The sequence below is a fragment of the Acomys minous genome, assembly GCF_964271855.1.
Source record: "Acomys minous genome assembly, chromosome: 10".
NCBI lineage: Eukaryota > Metazoa > Chordata > Mammalia > Rodentia > Muridae > Acomys > Acomys minous.
The window spans coordinates 71,352,370-71,371,753 of NC_140491.1; the positions used below are offsets into that span (position 1 = coordinate 71,352,370).

Here is a 19,384-nt window from a genome sequence, read left to right on the forward strand (position 1 = left end):
ACACAGAAGCCTCTCCAAGCAGCAGGCACATGCTCACTAGCATGCACGCTGTGCGCACGCATGGACACATGCAGGTGTGGATGTTGCAGTCCTGAAGGAAACTGTTCTTAGGAAAACGAGTCATGGATGTTTCAATGCTGGTCAGAACATGGCTACTGGCTCACTATTGTTGAGCTTTGGGGCAGCACCTTTATGCAAGACTAGCTGGTGACCAGGCAGGCCTTCTGACTTGTCACTGACCCTCATCCCCCTCTGTTCTGACACTGATGAGGGAGGGGCCCTCCTTCAGGCTTCTCCAAGTCTGCTCCCCTCACAGACACCATGGGGGGGGGCCTCAGCTGACATCCTCCCTTCTCCGCCAAGCTGGGTTTCTTCGCAATGTCCTACACTTGCACTGGGCTGACTTCCCAGCATGCCTCGCACCTGCCCGGCTTCACAAGCCACACCCTCGCTGTCCTCATTCCACCTTTCTGCCTCGCTCTCCGGGGTAGCCATGCCCAGGCTAAACTCCACGCCTGCTGCAGTCTTTGAGTCCATGTCTTAATGGCCCACAAGATTGATGGACCCCTTAGGTCTTTCTTATAAAACCTCCGGATGGCTTCACGGAGGAGGGCCGGGCAGGACATTTTCTCAGAACTGGGCAAGGGAGGTTGTTCCCTTGTGGTTATCTTATCCCCACCCCAGCTCAGCACCACTTGGGAGGGGGCACCAAGTGGGGGGACAGTAGGATGAGGTGGTAGCCTCTCTGGGGTCTGGAAGAGGTGCACTCCAATCCCCCCTCTATTTAACTCTGTGGCCGGGGCCCCTGGCATTCCTCTAGGGCCTCGGTCTCCCCTCTATTTCTGGAAGGCCTGAGCCTGCTTCTGCAGGCACTAAATGGCAAAGTTACAATGAGAGTGTGGGTGCTGAATGCTCAACACAGACTCAGAGGGTGGCTCCAACATCCCCTCCAATTTCTGCCTCAGTTGCTATCACCACCCAGAGGGACCCTTGACCCGTGCTGAGGTCCCTGCAGATCTCAGGACCTCCATTGGTCTTAGGAAAAGTCTGTGGCCCAAGCCCTGGGCGTTATAGTACTTTCTGGTGTCTCTTCCTCCATCTTCCTCGAGCCTGTGAGCTCTCAGCTTCCTTCCCTATTTACCTCTAAGCTCAGAATCAGCAAAACCGGCTAGGCTGTTGGGCATTGTGTCTCCACCTGCACTTCCTCACCCAAGGACCCGGCTTCAGCCTCTCTGAAGCCACACACCACCACCGAAATGGACGCATGCTTCACTGTCCCGCTTTCTCTCCCTGTGTCAGAGGCAGCTGACCAGGGTTTGCTAAGCAGCTGCTGTGAAACAGGCAGAGGACAAGGGGCTGGCCACAAAGCTCACCCCCTCACCCCACCCCCCCCATCTCAGCCATCGGCCTCTTTCAGCTTGCTTACTTTCTTCCATTTATAAAATGTCACACACAGCTGGGCGTGGTGGCGCATGCCTTTAATCCCAGCACTCACTCAGGAAGCAGAGGCAGGCGGATCTCTGTGAGTTCGAGGCCAGCCTGGTCTACAAAGCGAGTCCAGGACAGCCAAGGCTACGCAGAGAAACCCTGTCTTGAAAAACCAAAAATAAAAATAATAAAAAAATAAAATGTCTCACACACACACACACACACACACACACACACACACACACACACACAGAGAGAGAGAGAGAGAGAGAGAGAGAGAGAGAGAGAGAGAGAGAGGCAGAGACAGAGACAGAGAGACAGAGAGACAGAGACAGACAGAGACATAGAGCAAGCACGACGTGGTGGTCAGAGAACAACTCTGTGGAATCCGTTCTCTCCATTGACCTTTATATTGGGTTCTGGAGATTGAACTCTGGTCTCCAGGCTTGCACGTCAGGTGTCTTTTTCCTCTGGGCCATTTCACCAGCCTCCCATGAGCCAACCCTTTCTTCTGGAAACCAGAAACTCCAGAGACTCTCAGCCCGTCTCTCCCCACTTGCAGGCTCCTGGTCTCTGCGTCCTGAGGTGCTGGGGTCACAGCCCACCTCTTCTGAAGTGTGCCAAGAGCCTCGATCAGAGCTTAGTCCTCTTGTGGCTTCAGTTGCCACTTCCAATACCCAAAGTCCCCAAAACTCGGCTTTAATTTCTACAGCACTGGCTGCTCCTCCAGTCAACTCCATAACCTTGCATTACGACATGACATCATATCACAGAGGGTACAGCAGGGTCTCTTGCTCAAGGCCACCAGCTAGCATGTGATCCAGGTGCACAGGCTCCTGAAGGCTATCCTGCCGCTGCTGACTGCTCCATCTCCTAGGCTGCTCTGTGGCTGCCTCAGGGCAGTGGAGCCTGGTGTGCACACCCCAGCTTCTGTCAGTTAGCATTTGTGCACAATGACAGATACACCAGGATGCCTGCTGATGTGTGACAGCAAAGCCCTGGCAGGGAAATGGTTAATAAATCAAGGCCTACCCATTCCCTGGACAATTGTACCTGCCAATACAGGTTAATCTGTGTACACGGACATGGGAAATGATCCTCGGCATTTTACTAAGCAGGGCAGGGAAGAAGCTGGCAAAAAAAAAAAAAAATATATATATATATATATATATGTGTGTGTGTGTGTGTGTGTGTGTGTGTGTGTGTGTGTGTGTGTCCCATGAAATGGAAAACAAGCTTCTAAGAAACGCGTTTGTGGAGCTCAGTAGATAAGGCACTTGCTTCAGAAGTGTAAAGACCAGAGTTCAGGTCCCCAGGACCCATGAAAATGTAGTGTCTGCCTTTAATCCCAGCACTCTGGAGGCAGAGACAGGGGATCCCCTGGGCAAGCTGGTTAGCTAGACTAGCTCAAATTAGCAAGCCCTAGTTTCTGTAAGAGACTCTGTCTCAGTAAATTAAAGGGGAGAGCGATTGAGAAAAATACTTGATGTCAACCTCGGGCTTCCACATGCATGCACAAACAAGCATGCACCTGTACCTGTGTTTGCCCATGCACACGGACACACATGCTCATGCCCATACCACGCATGGAAGAAGGATGGAGGGAAGGTGTGTGAGAAGGTTCTGGAACTTCACCTTGGTCATCTGACTTCCAGGGGAGAGATGGGAGAATGGGAGATGCCCCGTTTTGTTTAACTTCTGTTTTCCAGAAATGTTTTTTTTTTTTTTTTGGTTTTTCGAGACAGGGTCTCTCTGTGTAGCCTTGGCTGTCCTAGACTCATTTTGTAGACCAGGCTGGCCTCGAACTCACAGTGATCCACCTGCCTCTGCCTCCCAAGTGCTGGGATTAAAGGCGTGAGCCACCACCGCCCAGCTCAGCAATGGTTTTTATATTGGAAAACACAAAGGGATGTAAGAATTTTTTTTTTAAAGAAGTATAAAAAAGAGAGAAAGTGATCACTTTGTTATTTTTGCCTGAATGGGGGTATTATAGAGGTGACGTTACTCTCCGGGACTAAGGTCCCAGAAACCCACCTGCCCAGGTCCTCACTGGCCTCCCCAACCTCAACTCTTTCTGCCAATTCTTTGGGAGTGAAAATCCATCCAGCTGTAGGGGAGATGGCTCTGTAGGTAAAGTGCTTGCCATGCTTGCATAAGAGCCTAAGTTGGGCTGTGTGTGGTGGCGCACACCTTTAAGCCCAGCACTTTGGAGGCAGAAGCAGGCAGGATCTCTGAGTTTGAGGCCAGCCTGGTCTACAAAGCCAGTTCCGGGTCAGGCAGGGCTATACAGGGCTGTCTCGGGAAAAAAAATTAAAAAGAGCCTAAGTTGGGATCCCCTGTGCCTGTGGAAACACTGGGTGTGGTTGTATACACCTGCTGTGATAAACGTATAGGTCAGAGGACGACTTTGTAGAATCATTTCTCTCCAATCACCTCCATGTGGGGTTGTGGTGGTCAAACTCAGGCTGTTGGGCTGGGAGGAAGTGATCCCTGGGGGCTCTGTGGCCCATCTGCCTCGCCTAATCTGCGAGTTCCAAGTTCCATGAGAGAGCCTGTCTCAAAGTAGAGGCTGGAGTGTGTTATAGGCAGCCTCCACATACACTCACATACATGTGCACCTGAATCTGTTCACACACATACACATAACACATATGAGTAGAAAAATCAAACCACCATTCACAGCCAACACGGTAGAGAACCAGAGCCTCTCAGAATTGCCCCCACAGTCCCTCAGCTGGCCTCGGCTTGCCCTTTTAAGCATTAATTAATTAATTTTATACACAAAGTACTTTGTACTTTGGCTGGCACTAAGCATAGAGGGCATAGCTCTCTGCCATTCCTGTCACTACTGCTACGATGCTGACACCTGCTGTTCACATTCCCTCTGCCCTCTGCCTGTTCTCTTTGCCCTCAGCTCTCATTGCTTCCCCTGCCCCTTCCTGGAAAGAGGCTGTGTGGCTGCAGCTACACAAAGGCATGCATGCTGTCACTGCTCCCCCACCACCTCAGCATCCCCTCTCCCTGGTCCACACATTGTCCCTCTAAGGCTTTCCTTTCATCAAGGCTAGATTCGGCAACTGTTTCCTCCAGGGAGGCTGCTGGGCTGCTGCTAGGTCTCTAGGAGAGGAGTCAGGCTCCTGAGAGATCCGGGTTCAAGGCCAGCCTCTGCCTCCCGTCGGGTGTTTCTAATATGTGAGACAGGAATAAAGGCCACGGCCATCCAGCAGGACCTTTTGAGGATGGCCAAGGAACAGGAATGGGTCCTAGGTGACCTGTGTGTGGTAGGTAGGTCTCTGGGACATCAAGGTCCTTTGTCTTATGGCAGGTGCAAGTGCAGCCTCCTGCAGACTGCCTTCTGTGTCTGGGTCTCCATTTGCATTCACCCTGGAGACAATGGTGCAGTCCTTAGGGAGTGCCCAACCCCCCCTACCCCTCCCTGCCTTGCTCATCAGGGGGACACAGCTGAGATGCCCCAGGCTGGCATGGGCTGGCCCTACCACTAAGGAGGCAGACTACTCAGGGGCTGCTGGGGGGGCAGCTGGTGCCTGCTCTATTCAAAGGCTAACAATTCTCCACAGCTAGTGAGGGGTGAGTGGGAGTGCCCCCACAGGCTCCGCTCCTCTAGTAAACATGCCACCCAGGAGAAAGTGTGTTCAGATCAGAGATTTGCGTTCTCATCCCTGCAGCCCAGCACCATGGGTGTAGGGGCGGGAGAGATCTTTGTTTTCCTTGCAAGAAGCTGCCCCCTCCCCAGATCCTTCTTGAAACACCCTTCCGTCCATGTTGGCAGGCACTGAGCTCACACTGGGCAAGGTATTTTTTCCAACACTCTGTGACTACTCAGTATTGCATTAGTGCAATAAATACTCATTTTAAGAAAACGGAGACTCAATTTAGCCACCAGAGTCAGGAGCAGTAGTTAGCAGGGCTGTAGAATGTCACTGCACAGCTGGTAGCTCCACACCCTCCCCCACACCCTTCACCTCCCCCCCCCCTTGCCAACCCAGCCCTAGCTGGGGGGGTGAGGATTGGTCATAGGCCATGCCAGGCTGTACCACATCCCCACCTCCCCACCCCAAATTCAGATTACAGCATCGGCAGAGGTGGCGGGGGTGGGGGTGGCAGAGCCTGCACGTACGTTAGCAGCTCCAGGGAGCTGTGGTGGATCCCTGCACGCCGCCTGGAGAACATGACAGCCTCAACATGAACAGGAAGAAGACAGTGCCTACCTAGTGGAATCTGCTGGTGCCAAGCTCAAGACAGGTGTCATGCACTCAGTGTCTCAACTTTACTGATGAAGTAGATGCTTTTATCCTTATTGAGGGCAAGGAAGGTGAATTACTTTGGTGAAAGCCTTGTGCAGCTTTTTTTTTTTTTTGTCTATTTATTAAGCATGGAGTAGGGCCACGTGCTGTCTCCATGGTACTTTCATTCTCTCGACAAGGGAGCAGAGTCTGCACGCAGTCACACCTCTCACTCCTGCCTCTTGACCTCAGTGGGGATAAAGGGCCTTAAAGGTGTGTGGGGGTGTATACTGCCCATTGTCTCCACAAAAATCATGGGGTTGTCCATCTGACCACCAGCGCCTTGGGTTAGACGGAATAGGGGACTTGAAGGAGCCCGGCTGTAACTAGGTTCTACAGGCAAAACAAACAAGGCCCCTCTGTGAAGGGCTGGGGATTTGTGCTCATTGCCATGGAAACTGCACAGAGAATGGGGGGAGGGGGACCAGGGCCTGCCGCTGGCTGCCTTTACAGATGTGAGACCCCCACAGCCTCAGCCAGGCCAGGCCAGGCTATGGGTGGCTGGGAGGCTGCGGGAGCTAGGGGTAACCGGTGTTCCTCTGGGCTGGGCTTGGGAGACAAGGCCCTGGCATAGACCCCAGGCTTGGGCTCTGGGTGTGGTGGCTGGTGCACCGAGGGCAGGGGAATCCTTCTGAGTCACATGTGCCAAAAATATATGGCAGAGATAAGGACAGTACCTCCTACCCACCTGGCTAAAAATAGTCACTCTCAGGAAGCAGAAAGAGGTGGGGTGCTTCATCTCATTTTGCTAATGAAGAAAAAGTCTCTAACTGCCAGTTTTAAAGATGGTGGAACCCAGACCCACGGAGTCCAAGTCCTTAGTCAAAGTAAACCAATGTTAAGAATTACTGAGCTGGAATTTAAACCCAAGCCCGGTAAGGTTCAGAGAGGGACATTCATTTGCCTCATGTTACCCAGCAAGGACCAGGATCGGAAATTAGGATCTTCTGGCTCCCAAGTTTAGCATCCATCCATTCAGGCCCTAGGCACATCGATGGCCAAGGCCCTGTTGGCTTGGCAAGGCTTGCCTCTGAGGCAGCTTCCTCCTCTGTCTGGGTTGGGTCCCACCAGAGCTGAGGGCGCAAGCTCCCTGCTCCGTGGGGTGGCACAGCCCAGGACAGGGCTTGGGGCTGCCTCATCTAGACAGTTGTGAAGTTCAGCAAGGGTAGCCACTCTCAAGCCAGGTAGGGGCCCAGCAACAATAAGTCCTCTGTGGCCAGGTCAGGGCCTGCTCCAACAGGCCGCCCACTGGCTCCCAAACCAGCCTCGCGCATTTCCTCAGGCCCCTCGTGCCCACCCTGAGAGCAAGCACCCTTCTTCCGGTGATTAGCGGATGGGAGCTCACCAGGCCAGCCGGGGAACTGGTTCTGCAGAATTTTCTGGGCTGCCCGTGCTTAGACTAGGCAGAGGCCAAGAGGGCTCACGGCAGGAGCTAGTCCCTGGCACTGCCCTCTGGCAACAAGACTCCTGCTTCTCAGCTAAGGAAACTGAGGTTTGCAAGGAATTTGTGTATTTCCTGGCCCAGTACAATAATGATAATACTGACCTAGTTATTAGGTCAGCATCTCTTGGGCAGGCGTGTCTACCAGGTGTGTAAAAAGCATGACACACGGGTCCCCTTCAGATGTGAAACCTGAAGCCCAGAGAGGTCAAGCCATTTGCAGGAGACCACACAGCAGGCAGGTGACAGCGTGGATTGTGAAGGAGTGTCCAGGTTGCTCTGGCTCCTGCTTTTCCCCCCCCCCTCTATGGAATAAGGCCCTGTGTAGGGGGTGGTGTGGGGTGGTGTCAGGACCCCTGCTGTCCTAAAGGTGTTATGCCCTGTGGGCCTAGTCCTGGGAGCAAGGCCCCTCCCCTCGCTGCTCTCTTTCGACAATCCCTGCATTGTTGATTCATTAGGTAATTTCTCTGGAAGCACCAGCTGTTCGAAGACTGAAGAGATGAGTGATAGAGGTGGCTCGGGCAGCAGGGACCACTGGCCCAGAGGTGCTTTGGCCTGCCCTAGTGGGGCAGAGGTCACGTTGGGCCAGGTGTTCCACCCCCCCCCCCCTTACTGTTGCAATGACCATACCCTGAGGGAACCCCTGGTATTTCATGGACAGTGAGGGGGAAGGTCTGACCCTGCCCACCACGGCCTGGCATTCCCAGGTGCCTGCTCAATGCGAGGCCACAGCCCGCACACAAGCTGGTTGTGGGGAGGGAGGGGCCACACTGAGCCCCAGGCTCCATAGGCCCAGCTGAGCAGAGGCAGTTGGGGGAAGGAGGGACTGCCCTCATCCATGGCTCCTCTGAGGCCGCCTCAGGGCTGGCCCATTAAACCTGCTCCACTGCCCAGTAAACAGACAGCAACCATGTGCTTCAAGTCGGCTTCAGTGCCTGCCCCACCTCCCCCCATGACAGCTTCTACCATCCATACTGGGAGCGGCTGTGGGAAGTATCAGTCCCAGTTCCTGGGGCAGCATGTGTGGGGACCCCCAGGTCACCCAGAGGCTGCCCAGTATGAATTAGAAGGTACCCCGGGCATAAAGCACTCCGTACAGCCGAAGAAGCTGTCCTAGGTGTGCCAGTTTTTTCAGTCTTTTCCTTGGGGACTCAGTGTCTCTGACTATTAGGTACTCCTGCTCTGACTGTCTTTGATCTGCCTGGGTGTCCCCCCAAAGGGCACTGTCACTGCTTGTGGTATTGTTTGAGACCTTAGTATACCCCACCCCACCCCACCCCGGGGAACCACGGCTAGCTTGGTTCTGGCCGTAGTTCCTTGCTCCCCAAGCTGCCAGGGAAAGGGGATTGACAGACAGAAAGCCAGGAGGGGTGAGTAAAGTGCAAGTATGACAACCCAGCTGAGGTCCCTGGTACGGGCATAGTAACCCTGGTGCTGGGAAGCAGGCAGGAGAGTTCCTGGGGCTTGCTAAGCAACCAGCCTGGCTCAAATGGGAGCTCCAGGTTCAGCAAAAGAGCCCATCCTGAAATATAAGACAGAGGAGTGATTAAGGGAGCTCTCTGATGCTGGCCTCTGGCTTCCACATGTGCCTGTACGGGCAAGTGCATGTACACACACACACAGAGGAAGAAAGGGTTGACTAGCAAACCCAAGCACGTGAAGCGCACCCTAAGTATTCATGCCAGTCTCGGTGGTACCCTGACCTGTGGCATGTGCAGCTCTTGTATGGCGCTTACCGTGTCCTAGTTGGTGTCAACCCAACATTTTGCAAATGCCAACGCTTTGGAGGTGGGCATTGTTAGTTTACAGTGGGAAAATGGAGGAAAAGAAGGGTGAAGTAGTTTGCCCAGTTTGACAGTTGTCAACCTAGGATGTGATTCCAAGCAACTTGGATCCAGCATCCAAAATAACCATAATGCTGTATATGTTTTGTCTGTGTGTGTACTGGTGTGTGTGCAGGTGTGTGTATGAATGTGTGTGTGTGCAGGGTCATGTACATGTTTATGTGTGCAGGTGTGTTCATGTGTGTGTGCATGTAGGTATGTGTGCAGGTGTGTTTGTGTATATGTGCATACATGTGTGTATACAGGTGTGTTCGTGTGTATACATATATGTATGTGTGCAGATGTGTTCATGCACATGTGCATGTATGTGTGTGCATGTGTATATGTATGTGTGAGTGCACAGGTGTGTTCATGTGTGTGCATGTATGTATGTGTGCAGGTGTGTTCACGTGTGTGTGTGTGTGCGCGCGCACATGCTAAAATTGACCACAAGATGTGTGTGTGTGTGTGTGTGTGTAGGTAGGTAGGTAGAAGCCAGAGGATAACATTGCAACTTCGGGTGCTGTTCCTCAGGTCTTCCCCACCTTTCCTTTCTTCCTTGGAAACAGTCTCACACTGGTCTGAGGCTCTCCAATTAGACTAGGCTAGTTGGCTAATGATCTCCAGGGATATGCTAGTTTCTCTTTTCTTTTTAAAATTTACTTATTTTTATTTTATATGTGTTGGTGTTTTGCCTGCATGTATGGCTATGTGAGGGTGTTGGATCTTGGAGTTACAGACAGTTGTGAGCTGTCATATGGGTGCTGGGAATTGAACCCAAGTCCTTTGGAGGGGCAGTCAGTGCTTTTAACTGCTGAGCCATCGCTCCGGCCCTGGATCTGCTAGTCTTGGTTTTCCCAGGGCTGGGACGACATGCTTGCTTTTTAATCACACTTGGCTTCTTATGTGGGTTTTGGGGATCAAACTCAGGTCCTCATGCTTGTGTGGCGTCCACTGAGCCGACTCCTCGGCCCCCGTGGTGGTTTCTATGCTGGTGTCAGAAGTTACAGCTACAATGATTATGCTACACTAGAGCAACCTCCAAGACTAGCGTAGATGCCCAGCCCCAACACACACACACACACACACACACACACACACACACACACACACACACACACAGGAAAACAGAGCAGTGCAGACACCCTGTGCCTCTCAAGGCGATGGCTAAGGCTCTCATAAGCGCCCTCCCTCGGAACCATCTGGGAAGCTGAGCCTGTGTCTGCGCCTTGAGGAGCTGGCTGGGTCTTACCTTGCTTGCCCTGTGTGAAGGTGGCTGCATGGGTTTGGGGGGGCGGGGAGTGCCCCCTGAGCCAGCCAGCCCAGCTCTGGCCCAGCTGGGGCTCATAAGGACCTCCAGGGGACAGCATGAAATTGCCATTTTCCACTCAGGGGCTGCTGTTAGGAGGAGCCTTCTGGGCTCAGCTGGGAGGGGGTCAGCGGGTGCCCCTGGACATGTTCCACCCAAGCCTGGGACGGTCCTTGCCACCTGCCCTGAGCTGGTGGCAGAAGAGAAGCCAGACAGGCCTGGGGCAGGAGTTGCTTGAAGCTGTCATGCTCCGTAGGGGTAGGGTTCCATTCATCCAGGCCTGTGACAGAACCCTTCTGGGGCCAGACAAAAGGCTTTGGCTCTGGCTATGACAAGACAGCAAGGGAGGGAGAGAGACTGAGAGATGAGAGAAGGAGAGAGAGAGAGAGAGAGAGAGAGAGAGAGAGAGAGAGAGAGAGAGAATATAAATGTCTATATGTTTGTATGTCTTTCTGTGTGTATGTGTGTGCAGATGTGTGTATGTATGTGCAGAGGTGTGTATGTATGTGCAGAGGTGTGTGTGTGCGCAGGGTCATGTGCATGTATGTGTGCAGGCGTATTCATGTGTGTGTACACGTATGTGAATGTGCAGGTGTGCATGTAGTGTGTGTACACGGGTGTGTTCCCGCACTCCAAGTGAAGACTTCTGTGGCTCCTCTCACCACTGGCTGTGAGCCCTGGTTGAACTCTCCTGCAAAATGAAGGAAAACACTCCTTCTGAACAGACATGGGCCCGTGACAGGCGAGCATGGTGGACATCAGTCCTCATCTTGCTCTGTACACCAAGGTGTGTGTGTGTGTGTGTGTGTGTGTGTGTGTGTGTGTGTGTGTGTGTGAAGAGAAGAATTCTCTACAGACCTACTCGCAAATGCCTCTAAACCCCAGCCAGGTCCTCCCATTCTCTCTCTCAACCCTGGCCTAGGGCACCTATGCCACGCAGCGCCTCAGGATGCCTCATGTGTGCAGTGTGGGCCTCCTGCTCTTCGTCAGAAAGCCCTCCCTCCCTGCCTGCCAAAAACTCTGGCCTGTCAGGGTGCAAGGCCCTTCCAGATTTGGACACCAAGGGCCTCTCGGGCTGCAACTTATGCAAATGACTTAGCGAGGTTTCGGCTTGATAATTCGATTATTTGTTCAGCATTTATCTTAAGCAAACTGGATGACAAAGAACTGCAAACTAATGTGATAAAAACCATTTATAAAGCTGCCTTGTTCGGGGGCCTTCCCCTAAATATTTGTGACAAGGTAATAATGCTGCTGCGTGCGTCCGCCTGACTTTAAATTGCTTACTTAGCTGCGTGATGGATGACGGGCGAGGCCACCTTCTTCTGAGGAGAGCTCCTGATTTCTGATCTCATTTTTTGAGGATAATGAATTATATCTAATTAGTCCTTCCCAAATCTAATCAGGGGGTAGGGATTTGGTACCCACAGGGAAGGGGCTGGCAGGTGGCAGGGAGGGCAGAGGGGTCAGCAGGCAGGGTGCCCTGGGCCCTGAAGGAGGGGGTTGGGCAGCTGTGTACCCACTACCACACCTGGCTGCAGAAGTCAGGGCTCTGAGTCTTTCCTACTCCCTTTCTGCCATTCTGTGCTCTCTGCGGGCCTGTCTCACGCAAACTCTCCCTCCCTCTCTACCCTACTCTTCAGACCTACACCTCTATGAGCTTTGCTTTCACACCTAGTCATCTCCATCTTGGCTGGCTGGGCTCAGGCCCCTCAGCTCATCTCTCAGGCCTTCTTCAACTCCACTGTTACTCTCCCACACTCCGAGTGAAGACTTCTGTGGACCCTCTCACCACTGCCTGTGAGCCTTGGCTGAACTCTCCTGCAAAACGAAGGAAAAACACTCCTTCTGAACAGACATGGGCCCGTGAGAGGTGAGCCCTCACCTTGCTCTGTACACCAGGCTGGCCTTGAACTCACAGAGATCCACCTGCCTCTGCCTCCTGAGTGCTGGGATTAAAGGTGTGCGCCGCCGCGCCCAGCTCTGATGCTCTCTTACTTAACTTTATATAGTCCGTTCCTGGCATGCCCATGCCAAGCCATGGCACGTTCTGCTGTTTGCCAGTTGCCTGCCTGCCTGAATAATCAAGACCCTCTCACTCCCAAAACTGGCCCAGGAGCTGCAGAACTGGGCCAGCCACACCCTTGTTGAGACAAGGACTCTACAGTCAGGACGCACTACCAAGTTCCCTGATGAGGCTGATGGGGTCTAAAGCCCACATGTGTCTCTCTGATCTAACCCTAGTCCAATGGTTGGCAGCCTCTCCTCCATATCAATATGGGACCCCGGATAGGAGCTACAGTGTACCACTGTACAGGACAGAGTTCCTGAGTGCTGCTGAGGAGGGAAAGTGGCTGTGCTGCCTCGGTGCTTGCCCAGCGACAGGATTCACCCACCTCACCTTTAAACATTCTCTGACACTTCATGCGTGGCCAAAGTGTTTCTTTTCACAACTGGATGGTCCTACCATGCACCTTTCTTTTGTCCACTTCCTGTGTAAGTGAGCAGCAGGTGTGAGTCTGCACGGGTGCACAAGGCCAGATGCCAACACAGATGCCGTCCGTCTGCTCTGTTTACTGAGACGGGATCTCTCATCTGGACTAGAAGGCACCAGTTAGGCTAGGCTGGCCATCGAAGTCCCAGGGAATCTAGCTCCATCTCCCCAGAGCTGGAGTCATCGGTTCAGACCTGGTACTCCATCTACCACTCTCTTTAAATGTGGGCTCTGGAGTTGAACTCAGGTGCCCATGCATCTACCTCCCCAACCCAGTTTACTTGTTTTAAAGCCCCAGGATGACAGATGACATATTCAAGCCTCACACCCCACTGCTTGGAAGGGGCAGTGGGACCGAGTGAGTGGCAGGTGATGTCACCGCTCACACCTGGGTGCATCTCCTCTGCTCAGCGGCTGAAGGTGGTCAGCTGATCTGGGTAGGGGGTTGTTTGTGGATACACGGGAGAGAAAGGTCAGAAGGTTGGATGTTCTCTGTGGTGTCCACAGGGCACACATAGCAACTTCTGCTAGCACCTTTGATGGTTAAACTAGAGAGAGGTATTAGTGACACTGTAAATGGAGCCTGCTACCTAAGTACGGCCACCCAAGACAGCCGCCGCCCCCCCCCCCCCAATGTGGTGAGGAGCTCTATAGACTGTGAGTCTCACCTCAGAACAAGCACTGAGCCTCAGAGGGCATGGAGACTGAGGAAGGAGGAAGGACAAGCCACCATCTTTCCGGGAGCTCCTGCAACCCTCCCTCCCTCAGCAGATAGGTCTCCAGCCTGTCAGAAGCCATGAGCCCAGGGAGAGGCCTCTGAGATCCTGATCAGTATTTCCATTTATCCAAGTGTTAACCAGAGCCTGTGATGAACAGGAACCAGGCAAGAGCTGAGATTCTCACACCTGCCCCATTTCCTTTCTCACAGCACACACTTGTGCTGTTAGCACACACTTGCTAACAGGAAAAAATGAAACTTTCCCAGGGCGCGCAGCAGTAGCAGCAGCCACCGCCACCACCTTCGGTGGCCAGACAGTGAATGACTTCCAACCTTGTCCTGTTTCCCCTTCTGCTTTGGCTGCTAGGAGACTCAGGGCTCAACTTTATCCTCTATCATCACGACAGCTTAGCTTGGGTGACTTTTTCTAAGTGTCTACCTCTGACGCCTCCCACCTACCCTTTTTGAAAGGATCATCATAGAGGAAGTGCACCATAGAGAAAGTGCACCATAGAGGAAGTGTACCATAAAGCAGGAAACAGGCCAGTGTTCACAGAGAGCTATGCACTGTTCATGTCCAGGCTACACTCATTGTCAAACCAGCAATGACCTCACTAAACCCCACTGAACTGTGCACTTTAAAACAGTGAGCCAGGGCCTGTGGAGCTCTGTGGCAGAGGACTTGCCTAGCTTGTGCAAAAACCCTAGGTTCCAACTTCAAAACATGGGGGGAGAAACTTTAAAAAGTTAAATTATGGGGTTTGCCGGGCGATGGTGGCGCACGCCTTTAATCCCAGCATTCGAGAGGCAGAGGCAGGCGGATCGTTGTGAGTTCGAGGCCAGCCTGATCTACAAAGTTAGTCCAGGACAGCCAAGGCTACACAGAGAAGCCCTGTCTCAAAAAAAAAAATTATGGGGTTTGGAGAGGTGGCCCAGTGGTTAGGAGCACTGGCTGCTTTTCCAGAGGACTGGGGTTCAATTTCCAGCACTCACATGATGGCTCCCAGCTGTCTATACAGGGGATCCCACACCCTCACATACAGACCAAACTCTAAAGCACGCAAAGCAAATGAACAAATAAAGCTTTAGGAAAAAATTAATTATGGCCAGTGACCTGCCTCTCTGGTTAAAGAAGCTTTCAGCAAGGTTGGCAAATCATGAGTTTGATCCTAGGGGCCCAGGTAGTATAAGGAGACGGCTGACCCCTCTCAGCTCCCCACCCATGTACAATGGCATGCTGGTGTGCGCTGGGGTGGTAGCACAAGACTGTAAGCCCAGCACTCAGGAGGCAGAGGCAGGCAGATATCTGTGACCTCTAGTCCAGCCTCATCTACAAAGCGAGTCCAGGATAGCCAAGGCTACACAGAGAGACCTTGTTTCAAAAAAAACAAAAAACAAAAAAACAACAAAAAAAACCAAAGCAAAACAAAAACAATAAAAAGGGGATGTGATCTATGCATGAAATACAAAACGAAAGAAAACAGAACTATACTCCTTGCATTTCTAACTTAGAGGAGAGTCGTGCTTTGCTCAGAAATTGTTCATCCATTTGGCAAATACTTTCTTTCCTTTGTTTAGATTTTTGAGACAGGGTCTCACTCTGCAGCCCACTCTGGCCTGGAGCACTGTGCAGCCCGTGGCTGTATAACACCACGGTGGGCTCCACGGGTATTTTTGGATTGCCTCCTGTGTGCCAGGCACAGTTCTGGGTTGGGGTGAGCAAAAGAGCAGCCGCTTCTCCCTTTTTGCTGTTGTGTTGTAGCGGACTTAGCTGGGACGAAGGGAGCAAAGGCAGGATCTCAGTCCATGGGGCCGAGCGTCCTGGAGCTCACTTCCTCTCTCATCTGTCCTCTTGGGATGGGATTCCTCCGTACTAGCAGGCTTTCAGACACAATTCCCTCAGGCCCTCTCAGGATGGTCTGCCTCCATTAAATCTGGAGTGGAAGCTGGGACAACAAAGCTGCCATATCAGGGCAGAGGGATGGGGCTGGGACACCTGACTAGGGCATCCTTGGGAGCCTCCCCGAAGTTGTCCGTGCTGAAAGAGATAGCTCTCCACGGGTTCCTGCCAATCCTGTGTTCCTGTCCCCTTGTAGAGCTTCAGCATACAACAGTACTGCTGCCTGCCACATAGTTAAGGATCCTGCCGAGGCTCACGCAGCTCAGAAACTGAGCTCAGGACTGGTGTCACACCTCTCTCTCCTCCTTCCTCTTCCCAATGGCCAGTCTTGATCCTTGTGGACTGTCCAGCATCTGCCCAGAGCTCAGCAGTTGCCCCTGTTTCCTTCTCCAGAATCGGGCACTTATGTCTTGTCTACAGGGCTATGTAAGAAGTCTCCCCAGCCCGGGATGAGTGCCTACTATCTGTACCAGACTAGCAAGCAGCCCCTCCCCCCGGCCCTTCGTGCCCTGTCTGTCCTCACTCTACACTGGCGTGGAAGGCTGACCTGCCTACCCACTCCCTACCTGCCCTCCCATCACAGTCTACATGGGGTGCCTGCTACCCCGACACCCCAAGACACAGACTTTGCAGACAAGATTTCTGCTTTTGAGTTACTCCTGACTGCAAGGAAAAGCCTGAGTAGACAGAGGCTAAGAGGCCAGGGGAATCGGGACTGAGATGGAGGCCACCAGGGGTTGTGAGAGCCCAGAGTCAGGGATGGCTCTCTAGATAGGATGCTTAGGCAGGTGCCGTATGGCAGGACCACCCAGCATCCCCAGAGCTGCCCCTCAACATGCAGGCACTAGTGAGGCACCAAGCCCAGCTACTGATCTTCAAACAGTGGGGTTAGGAGATGGAACAAGGCAGGGTTATGGTTCTTGCTGCATTTGAGCAAGCTCTGGGCACAGCACAGAGACTGAACTGGGGGCAGGGTGGGGGTGGGGTGGGATGGGGACAGGCCCAAGGCACAAAGGAGAGGTGCAGAGAAAGGGAGAGTTCCAGAATGGCCAGGCCTGGATGGATGGGACAATGGGATGCAGCCTGTGGGGTGGAGAGATGTGAAGTGACAATGTGATGACCTGAGTCCCACCATGGGAGCCTGGAAGATGGGAGTGAACTCAGCTTAAACAAAACAAATGGCACAGGAAGGCCTGAGGCAGGAAGGGGGTAGGAGGGAGGGAGGGCCCTTAGAACCAAATGCAGGGATCCTTGTGCCAATGGGCTGGCTGGCTCTGTGTCTTGTGTGGAGGTGGACATGGTAACCTACATGTGTGATCAATTGCACTTGTGTGTGTGCATGCACACACACACACACACACACACACACACGCATCAGGTAAACTAAGTGAAATTGGAGCATTAGGCTGGTGTCAACATGCAAGGTAACACCGTGATACAGGTTAGCACCAATAGAAGTGGGGTAAAGAGTATGTTTCTGACAATTGTATATGAATTCAAATTGTCTAAAAAGAGAAAGGTTTCAAAAAATGCAACAGAACATGGGTTTGAGATGGGCCTGGGGACGGAGCTGAATGAAATCCCAATACAAAATGGACACCCCCACTCCCCGTCGCTGTGCAGCCTGTGGGTATTGATTTTCCTCCTTGCCTTGCTCTGGCCCAGTTGCTTCCACAAGCTTCTCCATCAGTTTCCTCAAGTCCCTCATCTCCCTGCAGAAACCATGGTTTCCCACAAGCACTGCAGATCTGTCACCCCCTCTTTCCCATAGGCCCTGGGGGGAGGGGACATTTGTAGGGTTCGCAAGGACCAAATATCAGCAGGGAAGCCAGGTAGACCCAGCCCCAGCCTCTGGCTCAGGTCTAAGCTCTATGTTAGCAGCTGCCTGGAGTGAGTCTGTCCTGTACCCACAGGTGACCTGCACTAACTGACCTGGAGGTGTGAATGGAGAAGATGGCAGGCTGGCAGGCATTTGCATGTGTCACAGCCACAGTCCCCTGGACGCACATCCCGGAAGTAGGCCTGCTCAGACTGCCACACTGGACTCCCTGCCTATAGGAAGGCAGCCCTGCCAGGTGTGGGCCCCCCTCCACTTCACCCCAAACAAATCCCTGAGTGATAAGGAGCCTTTGAACAGAAACCCCCCTCCCCTCCTCTGCCATCAGATAAACAGGGAAGAAAGAGAAAAACCCCTTCCTTCTCCCACCTCCTCCAGCTCCTGAAACTGCACGCGGGGGCTGCCCCAGGCCCGCGCCCCCTCCCCTCTCAATCATCGTGGATCACAGGCACCCTGACAGGCCGCTCCTCCGGTTTGGGTTTCAATCTAGGGAGCTGCAGCAGCCTCGGGCAGTCCAAGGAGAACTTTACACCTGAGTCTGATTGACTACGGAGCCTCTGTTGTTGGGACAGCATCTCAAGGGTCCTGGCTGTACGGGATGCCTGGAACCTCCTGTGGTGTCCCACCTCTGAGACCCCATCCTTGCACCTCAGTTACCCTGGCTTGAAGTTTTGTTTGGCTTTTTTTCCCCCCTTGTCTTAGCAGCTCTTCCTTGGAGGGTTTCTCCGCCCCCCCTCCAATCTCTCTCTCTCTCTCTCTCTCTCTCTCTCTCTCTCTCTCTCTCTCTCTCTCCCCCCTAATCTCTCAATCTCTCTTCCCCCCCCCAGGCCCCTGTGTGTGTCTTAGGTTACCTAAATTTGGAGGCCACCACTTCCTGAGTCCTAGTCTGTGGGGTTCCTGGAGTACACCCCCAGTTTGACACCAGCTTGGACCCCTCACATCCTAGATCCTTTGACTCAGATCCCATTTGTCAGAGACACTAATTGCTGTGCTCCCATATTTCTGAACCCAAGTCTAGTACTAGAACTGGAGAGGTCTCAGGAGGTGGACAGGACCTAGGGGGAGAGGGGTTAGGCAGGCAGGTGAAGGGAGAGCCGGTCCCTGCCTGGGGCGAAGACATAATTACAAGGCATAAGGTCTCAGGTGTGTGAGCTGAGGGGCATGAAGACAGGCAAGGCCTTCAGTCTGTTTATCCTTCACAAAGACCTCCTGCAGGGGGCCACCATCTCCCCGAGGCCTCTGCTCTAGGCTGACCCCAGCCCCTTGCACCTGCCAGCTGCCTAGTGAGGAAGCCTGCAGCACTTGGGGGGGGGGGCGGGGGCTGTCCCTGGACCACATGGGGACCACAGGCCAGGCTGGGCCCCCTCTCCTACCCCTTCTTCCAGGTGCCTCCCCCGCCCAGCTGACTCAACAGAAAACCCTATGATTTATTTATGCCCAGGAGCAGCCTCTGCCCAGGCTGCAGGAAGGAGGAGGATCCATTCAGTCCCAGAGAGGGAGGAGAGGGGGAGGAAAGGGAGGGAGGGAGGGAGGGAAGCAGGGAGGGGGAAGGGAGAGGCCTGTCTCCTTCACCCAGGAGCCCCATCTAGGCCCCTGTCTTCAGGTCCCCATATCCTAAGGAACCTTTCCCCGTCACCGCTTCATCTGGGCCGTGGAGGACCCAATTACTTATAATAAACAATTCCGTTTATCTTTATCAGAATCATTATCTAAATTGGCTACATGACACATACTGTTCTCTAAGTGTGCCCCGGGGAGGAGGGGCCATAAAAGCCGGGTTCTGCACTCCGTAATTATCCCTCTATGGGCCATAAACCATTACACTGGTGTTTAAAATAGGTATGGCGAGCAGTTTCCCTGGCCATGAGGGCTGCCCAGGGCACCCACGGAAAAGACGGAACTAGAAGTTTTGCTGCGGCCAACAACTTCCAGCCGCTCCGAGGTGGCTCCTGTGACGACCCCCGGCTTTGCTGTCCTCAGAATGATGAGGGGGCCTGGCTGGAGAAGTGGGCGACTTGGAGAAGCCAACGAGGGAGGTAGCCATCCGTTCCCTCTCCCGTGCCCTCCTGACATAACGAATGGCCTCTGTCCAGGACTGCTGTCCCTCCCGCTCCACTGGTGCTGACTTGA

At 53.3% G+C, this 19,384-nt stretch overlaps 1 protein-coding gene across 2 annotated transcripts in view; it reads right to left on the reverse strand.

Moving 5' to 3' along the window:
- LMX1B (LIM homeobox transcription factor 1 beta) overlaps window positions 1-19,384 on the reverse strand; it is a 79,581-nt gene that overhangs the window by 24,887 nt on the left and 35,310 nt on the right. The gene's annotated exons all lie outside the window — the stretch shown is intronic.